General features: G+C 45.7%; 1 protein-coding gene and 4 non-coding genes across 5 annotated transcripts in view; 4 read left to right on the top strand and 1 right to left on the bottom strand.

The window, feature by feature from the left end:
• plxnb2b (plexin b2b) overlaps positions 1 to 14,923 on the bottom strand; it is a 118,151-nt gene extending 103,228 nt beyond the window's left edge. The window contains exon 1 of the mRNA XM_084477164.1: positions 14,510 to 14,923. The gene's annotated coding sequence lies outside the window, so the exon portion shown is untranslated. The remainder of the gene's footprint in view (positions 1 to 14,509) is intronic.
• A 6,052-nt stretch (positions 14,924 to 20,975) lies between these two features.
• On the top strand, positions 20,976 to 21,117 carry LOC311357955 (U4 spliceosomal RNA). Its single transcript, XR_014637953.1, has one exon. It is a non-coding gene; the product is annotated as a U4 spliceosomal RNA (small nuclear RNA).
• Positions 21,118 to 21,843: 726 nt separating this feature from the next.
• LOC311357959 (U4 spliceosomal RNA) lies at positions 21,844 to 21,985 on the top strand. The gene has a single exon (XR_014637957.1). It is a non-coding gene; the product is annotated as a U4 spliceosomal RNA (small nuclear RNA).
• A 462-nt stretch (positions 21,986 to 22,447) lies between these two features.
• LOC311357958 (U4 spliceosomal RNA) lies at positions 22,448 to 22,589 on the top strand. The gene has a single exon (XR_014637956.1). It is a non-coding gene; the product is annotated as a U4 spliceosomal RNA (small nuclear RNA).
• Positions 22,590 to 23,071: 482 nt separating this feature from the next.
• Positions 23,072 to 23,213, top strand: LOC311357932 (U4 spliceosomal RNA). Its single transcript, XR_014637930.1, has one exon. It is a non-coding gene; the product is annotated as a U4 spliceosomal RNA (small nuclear RNA).
• The last annotated feature ends 436 nt before the right edge of the window (positions 23,214 to 23,649 follow it).

Here is a 23,649-nt window from a genome sequence, read left to right as displayed (position 1 = left end):
TGTTTTTATCCTCAATTGTATTTGATGTCTTTTCATTTGTGTAAGGCATTTGTTTGATACAATTTAATAAATCAAATCAAAATCAAATTGTTTAATACAAATAAAATAATAAAAACTGCTGTACCGAAAAACGTACCGAACCGTGACTTAAAAACCGAGGTACGTACCGAATCGTGACTTTTGTGTATCATTACACCCCTAACACACACACACACAAACACACACACACACACACACACACACACAGATAAACTGACAGGGCATTGTAAATGTCAGCACATCAGAACTACAGTCATGCAGTGTGTCTTTTAAGAGAGATGGATTGATAGAGAACCAGTTTGTGTACAAAGTGTGTTCTGAAAAAGGTGAGAACCAACAAGTAAAAAGGCAGAAAGACACAGGCATGGAGTGTGAATTTCTATAAAAGGGTGTTTGATGAAGTGTGCGTGCGTGAGTACGACTGTATGTGAGAGAGTGTGTGTGTGTGTGTGTGTGTGTGTGCCATGAGAGGGATATTGGGCGCTATAGGAAATCTCCCGGTATTTGTCGGGGTGTGAGCCAGCCAGGGCAGAGGAGATGTTTGTCATTCTTGAGCGAAGAGAGCGTGTCTGGACAAGGAGGAGAGCTAGAGAACACTAGCCAGTGAATCCCTGCAGCTCTCTGCCTCTCAGCAAGCTCTGTCTACACTGCACACACGCACACACACACACACACTGTGCACACACACACACCGTGCACACACACACACCGTGCACACACACACACACACACACACACACACACACACACACACACACACACACACACACACACACACACACACACACACACACACAAGAGCAGGGGTTGGGCCCATGTCTCGAGAAACGTTTTAATATTAATTATCCAAAAATAAGAAGGAAAAGCTTAATATAAATAAATAAGTGAGCCAAGTCAGCGAATAAGTAATAATTATACCCAGCATGAAACAATAATAACCCTCAATCAGCCATGATTGTTTTTGGGGTTGGGTTGGGTTATTTTTTATCAGCACGACACGACTGCGAGATAAAGGAAAGCTATAATTGATATTCTGAATTTTGTTAATTAACGCCCTGATTATTCTGCTAAACAGACTCTGACAAGGCGAGGCCCCTGTTAGAGCTGGATAAAAAGACACTTAGGAACTAAATTCCTTCCAGAAACTTCCAGTGTTGGCACTGTGCGGCCACTGAGGGAGCACACAATGCTCAGCGACATATTAACAAAACAAGACACAAACAACACAATGGGAGAGAGACGGACCCCAAAGGCCCAAACCCGAGGACTTCTTTAGTGTTTCCCTCCATAAATGTCAAGCATTCCTTAATTGATTGTACTCCAGAGGTATTGGTGCAGCGAGAGCCAGAGAGAGAGGCGATGATGGACGTCCACAGAAACATCTCCAAATGTCTACAGTTAACCGACATCAAATCAACCCAAACCCCACAGGAGACGGCAACGATGGAATTCATAGTAAAATAAACTGCCGGGTTGATCCTCAAGTCAGAGGATCATTTACTAGAGAACCGAAGGAGATGACGACAAGCCTGTGTCTGTCGCCGACAGAATGTGGGAGGGTGGGAGGGGGGGGGGGATTGGGGAGGTGACGAAAGGAAGACTCAGAGAGTGCCGGTCGTAAAGGCGCTGATGGTGGTGGCTAAGGCCAGCGCGCTTAATGGAAGTGACAGTCAGGAGAAACCTCGCCAGCCCCCTCCATTCATCATCGATGCTCCTCTCCCTGCTCCACCAGGAACTAAATAAAAGTGCTAGGCTCTCCCCATCTACTGATTACACACGATACACTTCAGACTCACAGAGAGAGGGAGGAGGATCGTGGTGGTGGGGCGCTGGGGAGGGAAAGAGGGGGAGGGAAGGCGGTTGAAGAAGAGGAGGGAGTGTGTGTGTGTGCGCGAGTGTGTGTGTGTGTGTGTGTGTGTGTGTGTGTGTGTGTGTGTGTGTGTGTGTGCGCGAGTGTGTGTGTGTGTGTGTGTGTGTGTGTGTGTGTGTGTGTGTGTGTGTGTGTGTGTGTGTGTGTGTGTGTGTGTGTGTGTGTGTGTGTGTGTGTGTGTGTGTGTGTGTGTGTGTGTGTGTGTGTGTGTGTGTCAGAGCCTTTACCTTAAGATCCTGTGGTTATCAGTGAGAGCGTGAGAGACAAACACATAAACGAAACAAAACGCGTTTACCATTGTAGAGGTTTACTGGAAGTGGATTAAACCCCATGCCAGAGAGAGGGAGAGAGAGAGAGAGAGAGAGAGAGAGAGAGAGAGAGAGAGAGAGAGAGAGAGAGAGAGAGAGAGAGAGAGAGAGCGACAAAAGGAGAGATGGGAGGGAGAAAAAAAAAAGAGGGAGCGAGAGGGGAAGTGGAAGAGAAAAACAAACCTTGTCAAGGCCAAGTCAGACTACCATCAACAGTAAGAACAAGTGTTTCGTCTCATTCCATCTCGGCCGTCAACAAAAAGTGGAAAAGAGGAAAAAAAAAAAACATCCTGCCCTCGTTATCAGACTCCAGCTCCCGGCCGGTGGGTTTGACAGGAGCCGGCGGTATCTTCTAGAGTAAGTCATAAACGTCTCGCCAACGTGCATTGAGGAAAAAAAACGACTTTCCTTGTTTTGTTTTTGTCTTCTTTGTCATATTGTGTTGGCTGGACTCTGGGAGGGAGGAACGCTGCATGTGGTCTACTCCTGCAAACCTTCTAGAAGGGATTTTGAGAAGAAAGCAGTAAATAAATACAGGAGTCCTGTCGTGTGTCTGACGAAGTTGAGAGCAGCGACGGGGGGGGGGGGGGGGGTCAACAGAGGATGTACATGTCTGGGGTTTATCTTTGATGAATTCAATTACTCCAGACCCATGTCCTTCTGCCTACCTTGCCTATGTGGTGCTGGGGCCTGCTGTGATGAGTGAGGGGAGGGATGGGAAGGGGAGGGGAGGTGAGGCAGGGCGGCAGTGGGGGGTGGGGGTGCTGGGAGGGGGGGGGGGGCGGGGGGGGCGGGGGGAGAGGTCGACCACAGTGCCCTCTCCAGGTGTGGGCTGGAACGGGATGAGAGAGAACCGGAGGCGAGGAGACCCCGGCCCCACCCGGCTCAGAGGCCGCCCGGCCCGCCGGAGCTGCACTAATCAGAGGCTTCATCTGCTGATGTGCTCACATGCACACACACACACACACACATACACACACACACACACACACACACACAATCACACACTCACCTTCAACCACGTGTGCGTGCACGCACACACACACACACACACACACACACACACATACACACACACACACACACACACACACACACTCACCTTCAACCATATGTGCACACACACACACACACACAACCACACACTTACCTTTAACTCCATGGGCACACACACACATACACACACACACACACACCAACCACAACCACACATGCGTGCCCAGTACACACCAATCTACCATACACAAACACAGCAGTGTGTGGGTGGGGATTTGTCCATTACCCACAATAGACATAACAACAACTAATCTCCAACTGTTACAGGTGTCTACACACACACACACACACACACACACACACACACACACACACACACACACACACACACACACACACACACACACACACACACACACACACACACACACACACACCCGTATTTACATGAATCTGGTACTACAGACACCTCAGAACATTCTCAATTGACAATTTGCAATCAACAAACAGATGTGCAACACGAACACAGCAGCACCACACGACCTGACCCACGCGCGCACACTCAGTAACACAACAACAACACCCCCGCCTGGTAGGAGGGGGAGGGGGGTGGGCGCAGGTGAGATTGGTTCCAGACATGCTTGCGCACAGACAGAATTGAATTATTGATCAGTGGACAGACGGCGTTATGATGAATTCATGGTTCTTCGCCTCGCCAGTTCCCACAAGACAGAAAAGACTGAATGTATGTCGGTTAGTGTTTCTGTGTGTGTGTGTGTGTGTGTGTGTGTGTGTGTGTGTGTGTGTGTGTGTGTGCGTGCATGCGTGCGTGCCTGTGTGTGACATGTGCACAAAAGCCTGGAGGACGAGTAGGAGTGAGAGACGTCAGCGTTGGTCGAACTCTGGATTATTTTCTTTGAGGGGGAGAGGGAGGAGTGGGGGAGTGTGAGCTTGCACTTAGACAAGACCGAGCAAACAGTGAATCGATCAGAGCCTGGCAGGCCTGATGCACAGCGAAGACAGGACTCGCCCTCGCTGGGCCTCGGAAAGGCTTTAACTGCTCACCTGCTGGGTGGCTATTTCATTAGCAATCAGGCGACAGCCCGATCTTGACTCTTAATGCCACGGGTGGAAAGGGAGGAAATGGGATTTCTATTTGCTCGGGTTATGCGGGCAGTCGGCCTCGGCAGCCAATATAGAGGCTGAAATATGGGTTCTAGCTTAGCTTAGCTTTCCGCCACTAAAGAGATGGCCAAAAAACGTTTGGGTTAGCGGCTAGCAAGACAAAGGCAGGCCTGTACTCCAACCGTCGGCCCCTGGAATGGTGCAGCCCACTTCAATGCTTTCAGCACTTTCTCTCGCTCACACTCTCTCTCTCACACACACACATTAAAAGAAACGAAGAGACACACAGAATATACTATTCTGTTGTGATGCCACTGCATCACTTTTTCCAGGGCTTAACCTACTTCAACAGAAATCAGTGTGAGTGGAGCCAGGTCACGCTGTTCTTTGGCGGGGGCTATATAAGGAGACGCAGCAACACCGATACCAGCTAGTCAAGTAGCTCCTTCTCCTCCAACGATAAGACACAGCTTCCTGGCCCATGCGCTGGCTGACTATAAATAACTATTTCATATCATCGATGGCCAAATAATAAAAGGTACCCAGGGGATGCTAGAGAATCTAATAAAATGAAATATCACAATGCTTTGCACGTCATCTTTCTTTATTAAAAAGTGAACTTTTTTTGTGAATGACAATCGCTGCTCTAAATATTAAAGAGGCAGGGTGGGGATAGGGGCGATTTGGAAGAGAGAAGCCCACTCATCAGTCTATAAAAGGTCAATCGGATCATATTAACATAATTAAAAAGGCGCTGTAGTTAGGATTTAAGCGCTATTATTTGAGTGTATTTGTTGCAAATGACAGCCATAAAACCCTAATTGTACCTACAGCAGCTGCAATATGTCAAGAAAAATATTTAATAAATACATAGCATCCTGAAACAAACAAAGTCCCTCAATCTGGATGCTGCAGTTCAAGAAGGGTCAAAGCTTGTGTGGATCAGCGGAATCTAATCCTTCTTATCAGCTTTTGCTCTCTGGAAACGCTCGGCCAGTTTATTATGTGGAAGGCAAACTACTAGTTGATAATCTCCAAGGCTTTGGTGATTATGAGTTGTTTTGTTTATAACTTATGTGGCGAACAGATGTGCTGCCCAAGCACATCGGATCTTTGGGGAGAATGGTTTGTTTTCAAGTCGGAAGGTGGAAAGACGCGGTGGGGATCCACAGGGAGCCAGACTTGAGTATGCAGAGAGGAGGCCGGCTCCAGCTCCTGACTAATTAAACATTAATTATGGGAGGAACCCATGACGACATTCCAGACGGCATGATACAAGGTAATGGTAATGGGGAAAAGTAACATTCCTTTATATATTTTGTTTTAAACGCACACATAATGATGGGAATTCTCCTGGTGATATCATTACGGTATTTACAGAACTAGCAGAGATATAGGTGGTCTTTTTTCAACGTGGCATCACTCGGAAGGAAAAAACAACAACCCTGCAAACGTTTTAGCCGGCTTTAACATGCCAATTGAACGGTGCACACTTCTTCCCCCCACATTCAATTGAGAGGGGATGTGGACAGAAATGGGGCAGAAATCTCCTGGTGAGGGTTTCCAACTCAGGGGTTTGGCAACCCGTGCACCGCAAACACTCTCTACATCTGCCAAGGCGTGTACTGCACGCGCGCCTGCCTTCGGTGGCAAAATAAATAAATTAATGAAAAATAAAGTGTTTGTAATAAGGTTCTCCCACCCTGGTGGCAGACCTACTCCGGTTAATGACTGTAATTAAAAAGCCAAGCGGCGCAGAGGGGTTCATGACGTGGGGATCAGAGCCCAGACAGGACGGAGGGTAGACGTAGCCACTGTTGCGACCCACTGAAACACTTCAAATAAACCGGGTCCTACAGTAGGAACGCATGAGGGGCCTCGTAAATATTTAGGCATTCTCTGAGTGTGTGTGGCTGAGGCTGGAGTTCTCAGTTCCCTCCCTGTGTGTGTGTGTGTGTGTGTGTGTGTGTGGTGAAGAAGCCGTCTGGTTCAGAAGGCAGAGAGAAGCCACATGTGGAACCGATGGCAACTGATGGAATCTGGAGCGGGGGGGGGGGGGGGGGTAGTCAGCGTTGCCACGGCGCTTCAGGTAAAGGGAATAGGGAAGCGATAGTGAGTGGAAAACCGCCTATCACCTGCGTGATCAATCCCATGACGGATAATGTAGATGTGTGTGTGAGCGTACGTGTGTCAGGGGTTGGGGATTACTTTAGAATGGAGAAACGAAAGTGCACATCTGAATTTTACGAAATGCCAACACATGCATAAATCGTCCTCACACTTCCCATTTTTTTGTCTGTAAAAAAGTTATAGAGGCCAAAGAAAATCCAAAACCAGGGTTGCTCTCGGGCTGCCTAGATGACTCAGAGAGGAATTATGCATGTCATCATTCACAAGGCTCGGTGAATAGAAGAGAGATAGGCTGGGGGGCACGCACACAGACACACACACACGCACATGCAATCACATGTGAGTGCACAGACATACATACACACACACACACACACACACACACACACACACTCAAACTCACACACACACACACACACTCGCACAAACACACACACACACACACACAGATCTGCATTTCAGGAGACAGCTTCCAGCCTCAGGGCAGGTTCAAAACACCAGGATTAATAACCAGCAAGGCTACGGGGACGGCAGGCTCCAGAACACAAAGAACAGTGCTTTCTCCCGCTCTCTCATGTGTGCAGTAGAGAGAGAGAGAGAGAGAGAGAGAGAGAGAGAGAGAGAGAGGGTGGGTGAGAGAGAGAGGGCGAGAGAGAGAGAGAGAGAGAGAGCGCAAAACAAGATACAGGAAAGCAACAAACAAAAGAAACAAGAGTGGCGAGGCGGAAAGAGAGACAGAGCCACTCTGGGCGTCTGGTGATGAAGCCGTGAGTGGATGAGTAATTGAGCTGGGAAATGTAGAGATGCTGATAGCATATTCATAAAACACACACACATGCCCACACCAGCGGCTTATATGCGAGTGCGGGGCGGCTTGTTATGCGACACGGCCCGTGCTCACGGGCAAGGCCAAGAACCCTGCAGCTCCCCGGCATTCCAGGGAATCCGGCCCCGTTTCAAACCTGCCACAGAGAGAGGGAAAATAAAAGAAAGGAAACACTCCCCACCCACTATATAAGGGCATGGTTTGAGAAGCCACTCTGGCCTGGCCAGCATTACGGGAATGCTGTTGCGCTGTTATTATGTTTCGCAATTTCCCCCCTCCCAAGACACACACACACACACACGCGTACACACACACACACACGCAGACGTGCCCGGGAGCCACAAGAACAAGCCTCCTTGTGAAATAAATTACACATACCAAATAAAAAAAATAATGTAACTATTATGGACATGTTGCACGTTATGACATGCTGGCATGTTCGATCACAAGCCAACAGTCTTTGCGGATACAACCGGGGACTGTAAATGCAAAAACAGTAGCTCACTAGTTCAGTAGCACAACGAGCAAGTCTATTGGTTTACACATGAGAGGCAGCTGATCGTATGCTATTTAGCTCTGGGTTTCGGTAACAAGGCATTCCTTTAAGTTCCGTTCACGGGTCTTCCGTCCACATCACAGGCCACCGAGTGTCATTTGAAGATCATTCATTCATGGAGAGAGAGAGAGAGAGAGAGAGAGAGAGAGAGAGAGAGAGAGAGAGAGAGAGAGAGAGAGAGAGAGAGAGAGAGAGAGAGAGAGAGAGAGAGAGAGAGAGAGAGAGAGAGAGAGAGAGAGAGAGAGAGAGAGGCTGGAATTGGAGCATTACCATGCTACACGAGCCTTAGTACAATTCTATTAAACGATGACTGGCAAGTCAATGAATATCAATAAAGGTGGGGCAATCATGGGTTTTTGCTCGAAACCACTTCGGATTGTGAGGAAATGGAAAATATTTTGGTTTTGTGCAACCGGACTTGCAATTAAGGGATGTTTCCCAAGGAAATTAATTCTTTGGTTAACAAACCTGGAAACCCCCCTCCTCCTTATTATAGACAAATAATGGAGACTAGCAGTTTGGAAACGCCCTACACAACGCCACTATTACGACGTGTCTCATTCATTATTTATATGGCAGCCTCAGGTGGTGTAAGAAACAGATAGTAGAAACCTCTTTCTAGTTTTTAATTCATCTATTTTAATTCAAGTCAGTTTGCAGAAAGGAAGAAACAATGCTCTGTCTGTGGCTCTCACTCACACTTCTCTCCCCACTTCACCTCCTCCTCCCTCGTCTCACCGTTCCTTCCTTCCTGAAAGTGACCTTCACTTCCAGCCGCTGCCAGCCCACCGACCCAGCATGCATCTGTGGCGCGGCGCTCCTTGCCGCGGCTCCTGCGACTTCCCTTACTTCATAATTAATCACCCTGTGAAATGGCCCTGACTCCAACTGTCATTGGCCCATTTAGCATGAACCAGCAGGACCATATATAAAGCAGAGGTGATAATTAAACATCTCTTTGTGGGAGGGAAATTGGCCAGTTTGAGAATAAAGTGTGAAATGAGGTCACATGGTATGCCGGAAAAAATATAAAAAAATATATACTTAAAATGGTACCGAGATACAAACTCCTCTGATGTTACCGTGGAAGGTAGTTCCAACCTAGTAAGTGATTATGCCCAAGACAAAGACTGCGTAGGGTTCCTAATATCCTACGTATTCAGATGGGATGTTAAGCAAACCTTTAACTCTGATATTGTCTGCCTCATCTTTGCATTGGGGGGAGGAGCCAGGGTCAGGGGTCGGAGGGCAGAGCGGAGAGCGTGACACACCACTTCTGATCGTTATCATTACTTTCACGTTCAAGTGGATGGACCACTCTCTCTGAAGTCGTTAAACGGATAACGTTTTTGGACTGGAGTTATGTGCCCAGGCCAATTAACCAGAGGGAGGGAGAATAAATTAGCTTTCTTGGCTGGCGCTGCCTCTTTCAACCAAACTGAGCCTGGAGGAGCAGACCGCATCCCTGGCTCTGGACGAAGGTGACCCCCAGGCTCCAGCCTCGCGTCGCCAACAAGTTCCTCAGAAGGCCGCCTTCGTCCCTGGCAGACGCCGCGGCTAGATGTTAACTTTCGCCAGTCCCCGCCAGTCTGGCTTGGGGCTGGCCGGGTGGGGCGGTTGACATCAAAAGAGTCGCCCGCACGCACACCCAGCGTGGCTCGAGTGTCAATCCGTCAGCCTCGGCCGCCACCGGGGGGGATGAGAGCGAGTGGACCCTGTCTGCTTTGTGTCTCCATCACACCAGTGACTGATGCCAAGCCTCGCCACAGCCCCCCATGCTGCTGACAGCCAGGCTACCTGCTGCTGCCTTCACCTCCCCCCACTGCTCTCTGAACATCCAGCCACCGAGAAGCCCGCAGCCACACAATTAAGTATACGATTTATTCACTCTACCCCACTCCTGCCCACTTTCCCAGCCTTAATCATTTAGGGCTTTCTTTCATTTTCACATTCATCTTTTCCATTGCTGAACTTAACTGGGGCTGATTTGTGCACACTGTGTTGAACCGGGGGAGGGAGAGGACTGGTCAAAGGATAAAATTAATAATAATAACTTACAGTTGGAAAGGGTTTCATTTTGTAAAAAATGTGTGACCATTTCCCCTAAAATGAGGAAAGACAGTAAACAGGGAATTCTATATTAATTTAAAAAAACAGGGAAAATAATGCATGACACCTGCTCTTTCCGGCTGAATACATGTTCCCAGAGTGGTCATTTTCTGTGCCTGCACACCCTATCTCCAGAGAGTGTGAGGTGGGTCATGAGAACGTTTGACAGAGCACCTCGCACTTGATCCTATGGTACCCAATGTTTTCTCCTCAAATTGAACCATCACTACTGCGCTGATCATGTTTTTTGTAGTCACAGCCAGGAAAATGATACTGCCAAAACTGGGGGTTTACTTACAGTAGCTGTTAAAAATGTGAAGATGGGGGTAATATAAATACAAAATACATCATGCCGGCTGTGAGTCCACCGGCCTGCATGAGTTGGCAGTGGGGCACCGAAGGAATGTGTGCCACACACAGGAAGGGCCGTGTGGAGATGGGAAGAGTTTCAAGGTTGTTTGAGGGGTAAACGTATGCCCCGCCTCCACAATGACCTCCTCCAGCTCCAGATGGCTTTTGGGGTCTGAGGAGGAGCCACACTCGTTTTCAGTGGGAGAGTGTCTGGTGTTGGAAGGGATCTGCTGCAGGGCCAAGGTTCCCCTCTGTGTGTGGTCGTGGTGTCTGTGATTTAATCTCAGTTTGGGGTCAATGTATCTATGGAGGGGTCAATCTCAGATCCAGTCCTACTATCTTAACGCAGAACTTCTAGGGGGAGACGGCACAGAGTTTGAGCCGAAAACCGAAGACCGTAAGAGGCAGAGTTACACCTCGTTTCCTACAGCGGCCAGTTGACGATGTGTTGATCGCAAACATTTACATCACCTTTTTCACACAGCTTAGTAGTGCCGGTCGAGTATCTGTTTGCAAAAGAAAGTGAAATGCCCCGCTCTGCCCTAGATTTCAGCTCGTCTGCCGTCAGACCTTTGATTTTGACTCTGAAGTTGAATATGTGAGGCCGTGAAGGAGTAAACAGACAGAGGTCAGGTGGCCAGGCTCCCCTAGCCCCCCAGCAGCCCTCGCCAAGCCTGGCCCCTCAGCCAGCTGGCGGGAGGGAAGAGGGAAGAAGCACACACTAATTAACGTGATCTCACCTCTCCGCTCTGTCATCACCACCACCACACTTTGTCATCTGCTCCAACTGACCTGGACTGCATGGCGAGAGAGGAGCATGTACCGACAAGTCACAACCCAGGGGAAGGACGGGAGAAGATCAGTGGTATTAGGAAATTGTCGTCGTTTTTTTATTTTTGGTGGTGGTGTTGCCACGATGACTTATTTTGCCGTTGATTGGCTGGCTTTGTGAGGGGAGATGTGACAAGACAAGACATCCCATGCCTGCCTACCCGCCTCTCACAACCCCCCCACACCCCCACGCCACCACCCCCACCCTCCCCACCAATCACGGGATAATCCCCCTGACATGAAAAGACCACCCCCCACACCACCACTCCTTTCAATTTGAAAGGAAATCTCAATCCCCCCACCCGATTCATCTAATGGCCAGCCGACTGACACGCCCTTCACGACTGAAGGCTGCATGTGTCGTGTGTACTTAAGATAAGCACAGGGTGCAAAGTACAACGCTTTGCCTCTTTCTGCCGTTGCATTCCAAGTCCACTTTAAGTTAGATGTGTTATCAGGTAATGGGCTGAAACGACTCTAAATCAAGCATCGGGATAATGGTTGAAGATGCCTTTTAGTGGAGGGACCCACACAATAGGGACCCACTCAAATCTGTTAAACAACGTAGAATGCTTGATATAGATCATTCACTTCCAAGGAGTAGAAATACACAAACATGTTTTACAACGGCTGCAGGCTAGCCATTAGCGAGGGAGTGTAGACCTGCTCAAGTTACAGCACTCGACCTAAGCAGGATATGTCCATACACAGAAATTATGGATGGACGGATAGAGATATATATATCTATTTATATAGATATATCTATATGGAAGTAGTGCTAGGTCTGACTTCTACATTCCACAATGCACTTCTGTAATTGAACACCACATTCCCCACTGCTGCCATAAGACCTCCACATGTTCCTCATGCTCGGTGTGGACAATCACTTCTGCTTACAAAGTAGGACCGAGCTGGTAAACCTGAATTTCTTTCTCTGCCTCATGTTATGGTGGATTTCGGTTGTGTTTGGTTTTTGCATCGTCCTAATCAATGACAATAGATATTAGAAAAATAACTTGCAGTAATAACCATTCAGTTACCAGGCTAATTTAAGCCAAGATTGAAACAGACTGAATGATGTATGGAGCCTTCCATACATCAGGGGTAAAATCAAACAAAACAACATGCAACAAATTCATGCATGTTTCCAACAATGCAGTGTGCCGTTTTACAGGGGATGAGCAGGGTGACCACAACATAGTCTAAACTATCTGGACAGTCTGACGTGAAGAAGAACAGAGGGGTGAACTCTGGCCAACCCCATAGTACCGTAGCTGTTCATGGCTGACTAGAGGGGGTAGGATGAGGAACACAGGACCGCCCCACGGTTTGGGCTAAACTTGTTTTGAATTATTTATGCTAGTAACTTGGCCACAATCAAAATGTACAGTAGTTGTGTAACAGTAGTTGTGGAGATTTGTAAAACCAAAAAATAAACCATCACAAGGAGACTGCTTTTGAGTTCAAAACTTTTAGTTGTTAAGTCGGTTCCAATATCACATCTTACAGTCTGGGTTTCTCCTTTCAGAAGAACAAACACGCAAAATTGGAGGTGTGAAAAGAAACTAAAAATGAAACGTCTATCCCTTAATTACCGGCCATATTTCATTTTTGTTTCTGGCATCATTGAAATGTCATGGGAATGTTTTCAGATGTTTTTTTTTATTAAAATGTATGTGTCAGAAAGAAGAGAAAAACTGCACTTCTGCTCAAGAAGAAGGACATTCTTGGTGAGCGGTATCTTGCCAGTCTCCACTCGCTACCTCTTGTACCACCAGTCACAAGCTCACATGTACAATATGGTTTATCGGCTGAAACTCTAGCAGCTGACCTGAATGGCCAATGCCTTCCTCTTCGCCCAGCCCTGGAAAGAGAATAACAAAAGAGGTGTGGGGTGTATGGTCGTTTTCCTTCTCTACGCCTGCTCCCTCGTACCCCTTGCATGGAGCGGGAACAAACATTCATCACGGCTCTACTCTGCACAGATAAGGTGTCTTCATTTATTCAAAGTGAGCGAGATAAACCCAGGCCGATGCATTGTTGGAACAAGGGCGGGGCCTCTGTACCAGTAGGCCTCTTTATTCCTGCGAGCAGATGGCCACTACTGTGGAACCGGCCGCTCAGAAGTCAACTCACCCCCCTATCAGGAGCCCTGGCCATGACCTCGATTCATAGCCCACCCTTCTCCAATACTTCCCTGCTGCCAGCGCTTTTCCCCAGTCTCCATGTGTGTCCCCCCTTTCCTCCCCAACCCATCCTGGAACTGTATAATTAACCACCACCACCACCACCACCCATATAACTATAGAAGAAGCCTGCCTCCCTCCCCATGCCCGGAACAATCCATTTCCCCCCCTTCCGATGAGGCGGTTTAATGAGGATAATCCCCAGGAGATGCAGCCTTCCGTGTACAGTAGTGCTGTGTGTTCCAGAAGAGGGAGACGCGTAGGATACGAAAAGGGGGACGGTTTAGACGAGAGACACAACCACAAGGCAGTACGGTCATCTGTTGTGGCGAGGCAGCGTCAGGAGCAGAGAGAGACCCGGGCTGACAGCATTTTCTCAGGAGGAGTATCCACAAGGACTTGATTCGGGCTACTGTCTCGCCCGCTTCAACAGAGGAGATATAGGGGCTTACACACGCAAACACAAGGGAGGAAAAGTAACGTCACAACCAATTCTGCTCATTTGAGAATCAATGAGGCTGTTGGCGACGGGCTGGGTCTATCTATCCAGCAGGCACGTGTGTGTCACACAGAACCGGGTCTCACCACTGGTGACGGTGCGAGATGAGTAGAGCTGCAGCTGAGGTGACGGAGCAGATGTAATTAGAACCGCTATAATATACACCTCAAATTAAAACATACAGCATCACGCTGGTTCCTGGGTAAAAAAAAGAATGGAGGTTGCGATGCGATGAGTTCAGCCGCGAAAGTCAGTGTTTCAGGAGCTCAGTCGGGCGTACTTTTTATGTGTAATGTATCAAGTAGGGTTGTTACGATGCAATACCAGCGGTATAGAGTGATATGGCATGGTGTAGCTGGGGGCATATAGAAGTAGGCAACGTATTTTGGTCCGGTGTGGTCGTATTATTGTGTTGTCATATCGGGAAGAACGTAAGCTGTTGCATTACACCATTAACAAATTCGTATGAATTCCTGGATCGATATCATTCTCAAATCCTAACGCAATGTGTATCCGTTCCGGACTAAATACGAATTGTATTATGCCATAATGTTATAACAACTGTAGCCTATAATAAATGTTGTTACATATTTGACATCCTTGTTCAGGAGTTGGGATGCATGTGACCGTTAACCGGGAAGCAAATCACTGCCAAGTATCCACCAGGTCGCCTGGAAACTCACCTTGGAGGAGGAAAAACAACAGTAGTTCCAAAAATCCGAAGTCCAGACCTGGAGTCCCTTCGGTCACATCAGACCGAGGCTCATGTTGTTCTCTCTGCTTTGCGGGTCTACAGGCGGCTGGCAAAAAAAAAGGCACTATTCCGTGGAAAACAGGCTTACTGCTCGACCGACAGGGAGTTCCTTGCTCAAAGACGACACGGGCAACTCAACAAAAAGAGTCAGGGAAATACAAAGGACTTTCTCCACGCCCAGGTGCCGGTCACATGATGGTTCCTTCCAGCCAGGTGTGTATCTTCGGGAGCTCTCGCTTTGGTCAGGAACACACACACACACACACACACATACACACACACACACACACCTGTGGGATACGCGTAGGCTGCTGCTGCTGCTGCTGCTGCCTTCTGCCCAGACGAGAGGCGTAGCGTTTGAGGAACAGGAAGCGATGGGAAGGCGCGCGCTTGGGGGGGGGGGGGGGGGCTCGACGGGACCTGGAATGAATTCCCCTCCCACTCCAAACGCCGGGAAAACAACTCATGGGAGATACGGCTGCGCGGAGCAGGACGCACACAAACTAGTATACGGACGGTTCGACATGATAGACCGATGCTAAACCGCTACTAGGCTATTCCAGCACTTTAGCGCGATAATCTATGGTTTCTATTTACGATAGGTCTAGTCAGCAAGGCGGCTCAGAATGTTTCTTGTTACATTTTATTTTAATATGAACCAAAAAAAAAAAGAATATGAACACGAACACTGATGTTTATCCTAAAGGCTGTGTGTGTGTGTGTGTGTGTGTGTGTGTGTGTGTGTGTGTGTGTGTGTGTGTGTGTGTGTGTGTGTGTGTGTGTGTGTGTGTGTGTGTGTGTGTGTGTGTGTACAGAGTGAATACAGAACATTTCATCATTTCATATTCATTCATTCATGTTTTACGGAGTGATTTACGGTCGCGTAAAAGTATGTCGGTTTAAGGTGCCGTGCCATCTTCCGCGGATGCGCCCTGGGGGGATAACTAGTGTCCTCGGGATATGACTCAGTAGCTAACTGCTGACACAGGCTCGCACGCTGGCAGAGACACACGCGGAGACGCATTTGGCCTTCACAGGTCCTCCCGTTGACTGATGAGATCAAGGAGAAAGTGGGCCAAGCCAGACAAGTGTCAGCCAAACAGGCACCAAGGCGCTAAAAACCAGGGAGACAAACGCTCTCGCACTATCACAAATTGAGTCAGGCGAATAGCGCCCAGTTGGCCAGAACAAGGTTGTTTGGGGGGGGGGGGGTCAATACGTCCAAACCTGTTCATCGTCAGAGTAATGTGGCTGTTGATTCCAGCGCCACTGCTTGTGGGTGTATATGGGGGTGTATGGGGGGCTCAAACCTTTATCAAGTCAATAAAGAGAAGTGGAACAGAAGACAACTTATGAGTGGCATATTGATCGAAGACCCGCCCCCTTGCTCCTTCCAGTTAAAGTGCACGGAGGGAGATAGGGAGAGAGGGGGAGAAGGCTAGCGGTCCGTTATGGTGGAGGGGTGTCATTGTATTTATTCTCCGCCCAGTCCACGCATACGCATACACAGTGTGTGCGTCGTTTTTCATAACTTCCAACCGAGTTACAAGGTCTGAAATCAAGAGTGAAGATTAATAGTTCATATGATGACGAATGACCGTCGTGGTGATAGACTGCCCTCTGCTGGCTGTTACTGTGAGAAACCTGGATTTCCAGGCGTCACGCGTAGGCCTATAACCTATTATTACACACAAAGTCTGATTCATATTTGACTGATGTCAATGCCAAGCGGAATAATAGGCCTACATTATCCAGAAATGAATGATGAATACCTGGAATAAAAAAAATGGGTTTCTTATTTGCTTCTCAGATCATCACAGTAACAACATGAATACACCTAACCTTTAGCTGTATGACACGGTCAACAGGTATTTGTTAACACATTGACTACCGTTTGACCTTCTTACAGAAGATGTATAGTCTATTAAGCCATCTGTTGCACACATTCAGAGAGCTTGATAGTTATGTGCAATGATTCACGAAAAACTATCTATTTTGTTAGGTAGGCTGCTATTTGGCCAAAGTAGACGTCATCCAACAATTCATTACAAATAAAAAATGTGTTGGAAACATTACATTTTTTGTTAAGTAAGTTTATGTCAATAGGTTCAAATCAACACTGCAGGAGGTAAACAAAACGTGATTTAGAATGAGTGTTTGATAGGCCCGCCTATAAATGTTTGGTCCAAAAAGTAAAGTGAAAACGTTAACGCTATTGTATTCATATAAATGTAAAACCATAAAAATCGAATGGTAAAATCTAAAAAAGTATATATTCCTCTTTAAAAGCTTGTTTTTTCAATGTTAATAACTTTACGTTTTTAAAATTGGCTACCAATGAATAAATACCATTTGATGGAGATTCTCAATTAGAAAACCTTATAGCGTTCTCTTTGACGCTGACAACACAGCCCCGCTCACAACAAACGAATGCCCTGGAGTTTCACCGACATTGAACAAGTCTTTTTCTGAAGCACAGGGGAAGAGCCAGGCCTGTTTAGCCCCGGTAACAAAACAAAAGCTCGATTACTCTTTTGGATGGCGGTTGAAGGTTGCTGGATAAAGTGGTGAGATTGAAAGGCGACGATGTGGGAATAACAGATGGAGGTAGCGCACAGCCACTCCCTCTTGCAGCGAGCATGGGGTATTAAAAGCCAGACACACGAACACATCTGAGCGGCTCCTTGGATAGGCGCAGGTGTGTATGTCTTTGTACGCACAACGGATGCATATGTGCTATATACTTTTTCTATTACTACATGCCATATGCAAACACACACACATAGACACACACAACACCTCTACTATAGGCATACTAAATTAGCATGGAGCTTAGTTCCAACTCAAGCAAGTGCGACACGGAGACATCAGGTTTGGCAGACAACGCACAGGCAGGCGTATGGTGGCCCCTTTGGAGTCTCTCTGGGAATAAGCCCAGACCGGGAATAGCAGAATAGCAGCAGTGTGTGGGGTGGTGTGAACAGTCGGTGAGTGTGTGTGTTTGTATGTGTATGTGTATGTGTATGTGTGTGTGTGTGTGTGTGTGTGTGTGTGTGTGTGTGTGTGTGTGTGTGTGTGTGTGTGTGAGAGAGAGAGAGAGAGAGCGCTATAGCGAATGAGCGATTTGGCGAGCGAGAATAATACTAGTATGTTACAAAAGTGTCATTCTGGGTGAGTGAGTGACTGACTAGTGACTTGGAAAGGAAAGGCGCAATTTCCTCTTCAGCTTCTTCAGTCGGACATTTGGTAGACTAGGGAGTAAACTTAGGTAAAGAAGCAGCTTCAACGATTCATCATTCTTTATCAGATGACCCCGTGGGCTGTCTCAGATGTCACATCGACCATGAAAAATGTCACTTCGGCGGTAGCCGCCCCCCCCCCTCCGGCTCCCCACAAAATGTAATCAGCCTCCGTCCAGCTCCTGCTCTTCTATTATGTTCCAGGTGGCCCACTCAGAGGAAGGACAAGCAGGCATCCATGAACGAAGCTCCTTAGCCGGCCTGATGTTATAGCAAAGAAAAGATTACGCACAGACGAGCGTAAATTAAATCAAACAGGCACCGTCACATGAAATACGTTGTATGACAATAAATCAAACATTAATATGAGATGCAGCCACACTGTACAGATTTCGTAATGAAAGTCAAAGGCATCGTCTACTTGGCAATACAAGAGCTAGTCCACATGGGTTTAAACTGGCAAGGTAAGTGTGCAATCCCCCCAAACCAGGATGAATACTGAACCTACAATGTGGCCACTTCGCCAGTAAGCCAATCTGCAGGCCAGATCACTTCCCAAGGACAACATTGATTTTGTGTTTTTTCTTTTTTTTTGAGAGCCAGCCCAGCCCCCTCAGTGATTGATGTTGGAGGACGGGAAATGGCTCTGACTGAGCATGTTGGAGTTCACGGATCGCACAGCAAGCCTTCTTTTGGATGGTATAGCGCTATGTGCCCAGCAGTCTGTGCTGAAACCCTGCCATGGCTGCCGAGCCATCTGCCAATCTCTATTTCCATCTCTCTGCCCAGAACCGCAGCAGCAGGGTGAGCTCCAGGAGAATCTTTGCGCAACAGGTCAAGTGTAAATGCTGCAAGCAACTACCCACCAGGCCAGCCTGGTGATGGAATTCATCCGCAATTGACTGTGTGCAATAAACAAGATAATTAAGCTTGAGCGGGCTAGGTAGGGCAACCCTCTGAGATTATTTAAATATAAACACTGGAGACGGAGCGCCATTTGATCATATGACCCTGTTTTAGATTAGAATGAACGTCAAATGGATTTAAAACGGATATATTTATAGTATGAACGGGAAACCCGTTAGGGATGCAAAGAGAGTTTTTGGGCATGCATGTTAGGATGAAACAAAAAATGGCAGGATTTATTTGAGATTATAGAGCACAAACATAATGTAATCCCTTTACCTCCATACTTACCTGGCCCTGGCAGTGATCCGTACCTACCTCTGTAAACCTCGATGGCCTGACATTTTGGCAGTTGCAAATCCCTTCCTAATTTGTCAATGCAAGCTGTTTCGACAGCTCGCATAGCCCAGGTTATCTGCAGAGCACCTGAATGTACCTGCGTAATACAAGTTAAGCTTCACATTGGAATAACATAAGGAATAACATATGATAATCTTCATAAGGGCTTTGTGCTGTCTAGTAAAGTGTAGCCTACTTTAAAAACGCTGTAGGCATGTATTGGTCAGTTGGTTAGTCCAAGGCTAACCAATACACAATAACAATTATTTAATTATATAACGAGCAGCATTTTCAAATTATTCCTTATTTAAATAATGTATTACTTCGGGGGATTCATGTCAAATACAAAAATTGTTTATTTAGTTAATTTGCATACTTTTATTGACTGACTTCCGGTGAATGTTGGATCCCGCCAACCTCGTTCCCGTGGTGTTCTCGTCCAAAAAATCGAAATCGTGGAATAACTTTTTATTTTAAATGTAGGCTATACATTTAACAAACATTTTGTGCGGGAATTATTTTTTGTTTTGTTTACAAAACCCAATTACGTTGAAGCCGTTGTGTCCATCTAGTTGAAGGTAACGTGGTCGTTTTACCTTGTCGAATTATCATTATACAATTAAGCTGTGCTTAGCAACAGGAACACAATCACATACACATGCGTGAGAGCATAATTAGTTTGTGCTTTCAAGTATTCGTGGTAGTTGGGTCTTTTGGGACGATTTAATGTGCCACAAATGTCATCATCGTATGTAAAGACTGTATTTATCGAACACATGCCGACACGTGTGAATTTGTATGTTTCATTCTTTAAGCTATGTGGGCATAGCTTATTATAAAGTTATAACGTGAGTCTGCTGCCATCTGGTGGTAGCCTGATCTTTGTCATGTTGTCGCGACGTTTGGCCATTAACAATGCATAGTTAGTAGTTATTTTCCAACTCCTCTCTGTGTTGGGAGGTGAAATTCAAAACTGATTGTTTGAACTACTCGCGGCTCTTTTAACTTTACTCATTCGTGTTTTCTATTGTATTTTTGGAAGTAGCAAGTTACTTTACACCAACAGGGGGACACTTTTTACTCGCAAGTCGGCCACCGTAGGGGTGGATCCGTGCGATTTAATAACAATAGTCTATTAAGAGGCTAATGCGCGGTATCTTGTGTATTAGAAACGGACACTGCGATCCGACAATGCAACTCCGATTGTAGACTCCGGGAAAACAGTAGACTCCGGGAAATAATGACACACACCGCCCTGGTCATGATGCTGTCCACAAGACTCCGATAATGCACTGTGACGTTATAGTCCTGTGGAACACACATTTGATCAAATAAAGAATCACCGCATCCCAACAACAACAACATCCCATCAACCGCATGAGTAGTAATTGTTTGGCTGGTCCGCAGTTTAACGATTATTCCGTATGTTGTGCGAAGTGCGATGATCAAATTATGGAAATAGTTGAACGTAATTAAACTCTATATACCGTGAGGGCGTTACACATACCGTGAGATACTGTGAGAGACAACGTTACACAATGGTTAGTGTAACGACACAATGGTTCAATTTAAAGAATATGTGAACGTGAGTACATCTTTGTCATTGTCGTATACGTATCCAAGTGTTATGTTCGTATCTCCAATGAATGTGAGGGGTGTAAATCTCCGTCGTCGGGGGAGGGGTCTAATCCATCCCACAATGCACTAGGTTTGGGCTTTCTGTTTATCTTCTCTTGTCGATACATTATAAGTTTTAACCGATGAAACATTAATACGTTATTATGCTTCATCCGTACAAGGGCTTTTCCCTTATAATTAATCAAACTGTATGAAATTATGGCGTTTCATAGAAACCATTACCGAAGGTGTTGTTTCACGAGATGGGATTCCCTGTGCATTTCAGAAGTCGTCATCTTTGCGCAGCGGCAGTATCGTAGCCTATGAGGTCTATCCGAGGCGCGATTATTGCTAGTTGAAAACTTTACCCAATACCCCGCCAATGACGACTTGCAATATAGTCGTCAGTGGCAATTTTTGACAGTCTCTAAGGAGACTGATAATATGTATAAAAAAAATCTCATTCAACTTAACTCGAGAAGCTCATTAGACTAGATAGACTCACCATGCTATGCCTTACATCTGTTAAGGTCTAAGTTTAATTTCGAGTTCAAGTTTCACATGTACTTGCACAAAACAATGTTGACTCAGTATTATTGTCAAATGGGCGCTACTACATTCATTGCTGTGGTCCAGTCCCACAATGCATTGTGGCTTACGTCACAGTGTGATTTACCCATACATTATTTGCTCTACTAACATAAGCTTGTGCTTTGTCCGAATAATTTCGAATTTAACTATTGTATAATATATTGTTTTCAATCTCTATGATATTAAGTAGTACTGATATGCTTTTGGAATGCATAATTTTACATGCACTATGCAACGTTTTAGTCAGTAGGAAGCCGGGTTGTGAGAGTCTGTTTCCCAGAGGGCGACTAACGACAGGGCGGTATTCCATTCGTTGTGGTGATCGCTTCCCACAATGCATTGCAGAGCTCAGATATTTGTTTCCTTAACCCTTTGCTTTTGTGTTTTATAAACATGAAAATGGGTTAGGCCCACCTGACTGTGTTTAAGTAGCCCCAATTCCATTTTATACTGGAATAAAATTACTACTTATATTTATATTACAGCTTTCTATTTACTCGTGCATTTATTTAAACCATCGTATAAGAGGTCCTTGTCGAATAGAAGAAGACCTGACAACCGTTTCACTGGTATCTTTGCGCAGCGGCAGTATCGTAGCCTATGAGGTCTATCCGAGGCGCGATTATTGCTAGTTGAAAACTTTACCCAATACCCCGCCAATGACGACTTGAAATATAGTCGTCAGTGGCAATTTTTGACAGTTTCTAAGGAGACTGATATTATGTCCAATAGAAAGTATCACCGATAACCTATTTCCAATCTGGAAATATTAGTTAGTTTAAGTTTTTACTTTTATTAAATTACTCATTTAAATGTTGATACGCAGTGGGTCTGTTTCATAAACGACATTGCATGCACTACTGGAACAATGGCAGTAATCCAGGTTCTATTAGGTAAGCGAGTGTTTTCCATACCAATGCACTGAGTGGTAGACTACTCACTTCATTGACGAGATTTTCTCCCGCAATGCATTGTAGATCTCAGACATTCGTTTTCATCACAACTCGGTTAGTATATTTAACAAGTGTGAGGCTATAATTTAAGTTATTACTATATTATGTGCTATACTAACCTTAACTAGTGCTTATAATCAAATGTTCGGAAACGTGGGCTTAAAACCATTGTTTAAGAGGTTGTTGTCCAAAACAAGGTGCTCTGTCTAACACTCCTTCATTATCTTTGCGCAGCGGCAGTATCGTAGCCTATGAGGTCTATCCGAGGCGCGATTATTGCTAGTTGAAAACTTTACCCAATACCCCGCCAATGACGACTTGAAATATAGTCGTCAGTGGCAATTTTTGACAGTTTCTAAGGAGACTGATAAAATGTTCAAAATAATGTTTGTTACCAGCTTTGTTTAGACTACAGCACTTTGTAGAAAATTATTATTATGTGTTTTACTGAGTGTGATTACGCCTATATTTACCGTTTGACGTACATTACTACAATATAACAGGCACTGCTGGCACAGCGTATCACTAAGACAGGCTTTATTAGGTAAGCGAGTGTTGTCCATGCTTATGACCTGGGCGTTAGCCTACTCACTTCATTGTTCGGAATTCATCCCACAATGCATTGTAGATCTCCGTTTGTACCAAGTGTATTTCAAGTTTGTTGCATTCAACATCTGTTGGTGTATTTAACAAATGTAAAACAATATTATTTAAGAAAGTACTGCATGATTTGATATACTAACCTAAAATAGTGCTTCTAATTTTTTTTTCAGAAACGTACGCATGATACCCTTGTGTAAGAGGTTGTTGTCCAAAACAAGATGCTCTGTCAATCAGTCCGTCACTATCTTTGCGCAGCGGCAGTATCGTAGCCTATGAGGTCTATCCGAGGCGCGATTATTGCTAGTTGAAAACTTTACCCAATACCCCGCCATAGACGACTTGAAATATAGTCGGCGATGGCAATTTTTGACAGTTTCTAAGGAGACTGATATAATGTTTAAATGAATTACCTATTCACTGTCTACACGAATCTGCATTTAAGAAATATAAATTGTAATGCTTTGTTACATTTGTTATTAAATCTTACTGTGTGTAGGCCTACATGCAAAAGTTGTTGGGTAAGTGAGTGTTTTCCATGCTAATGTGGCATGGGCGGTAGCCTCACTCCATTGTTGTGATTTCCTCCCGCAATGCACTGTGGATCTCAGATATTAGTTTTTCGTTAAACATCTGTTGATGCATTTAACAAATGTGAGACAATAAATATTTAAGAAACCAGTCGGCGATGACAATTTTTGACAGTTTCTAAGGAGACTGATAAAATATTCCAATCTTAATTAACTCACTTTGTACAGCATTTTCGTAGTATACATTTTAAAATGTATATTATTTAGTGTATTTATGAATATATTTAGGTCTAC

The sequence above is a fragment of the Micromesistius poutassou genome (assembly GCF_964030765.1).
Source record: "Micromesistius poutassou genome assembly, chromosome: 13".
NCBI classification, from domain to species: Eukaryota; Metazoa; Chordata; class Actinopteri; order Gadiformes; family Gadidae; genus Micromesistius; species Micromesistius poutassou.
Note: the sequence above shows the minus strand (reverse complement) of the source record. Positions and strands in the feature narration are given on the sequence as shown.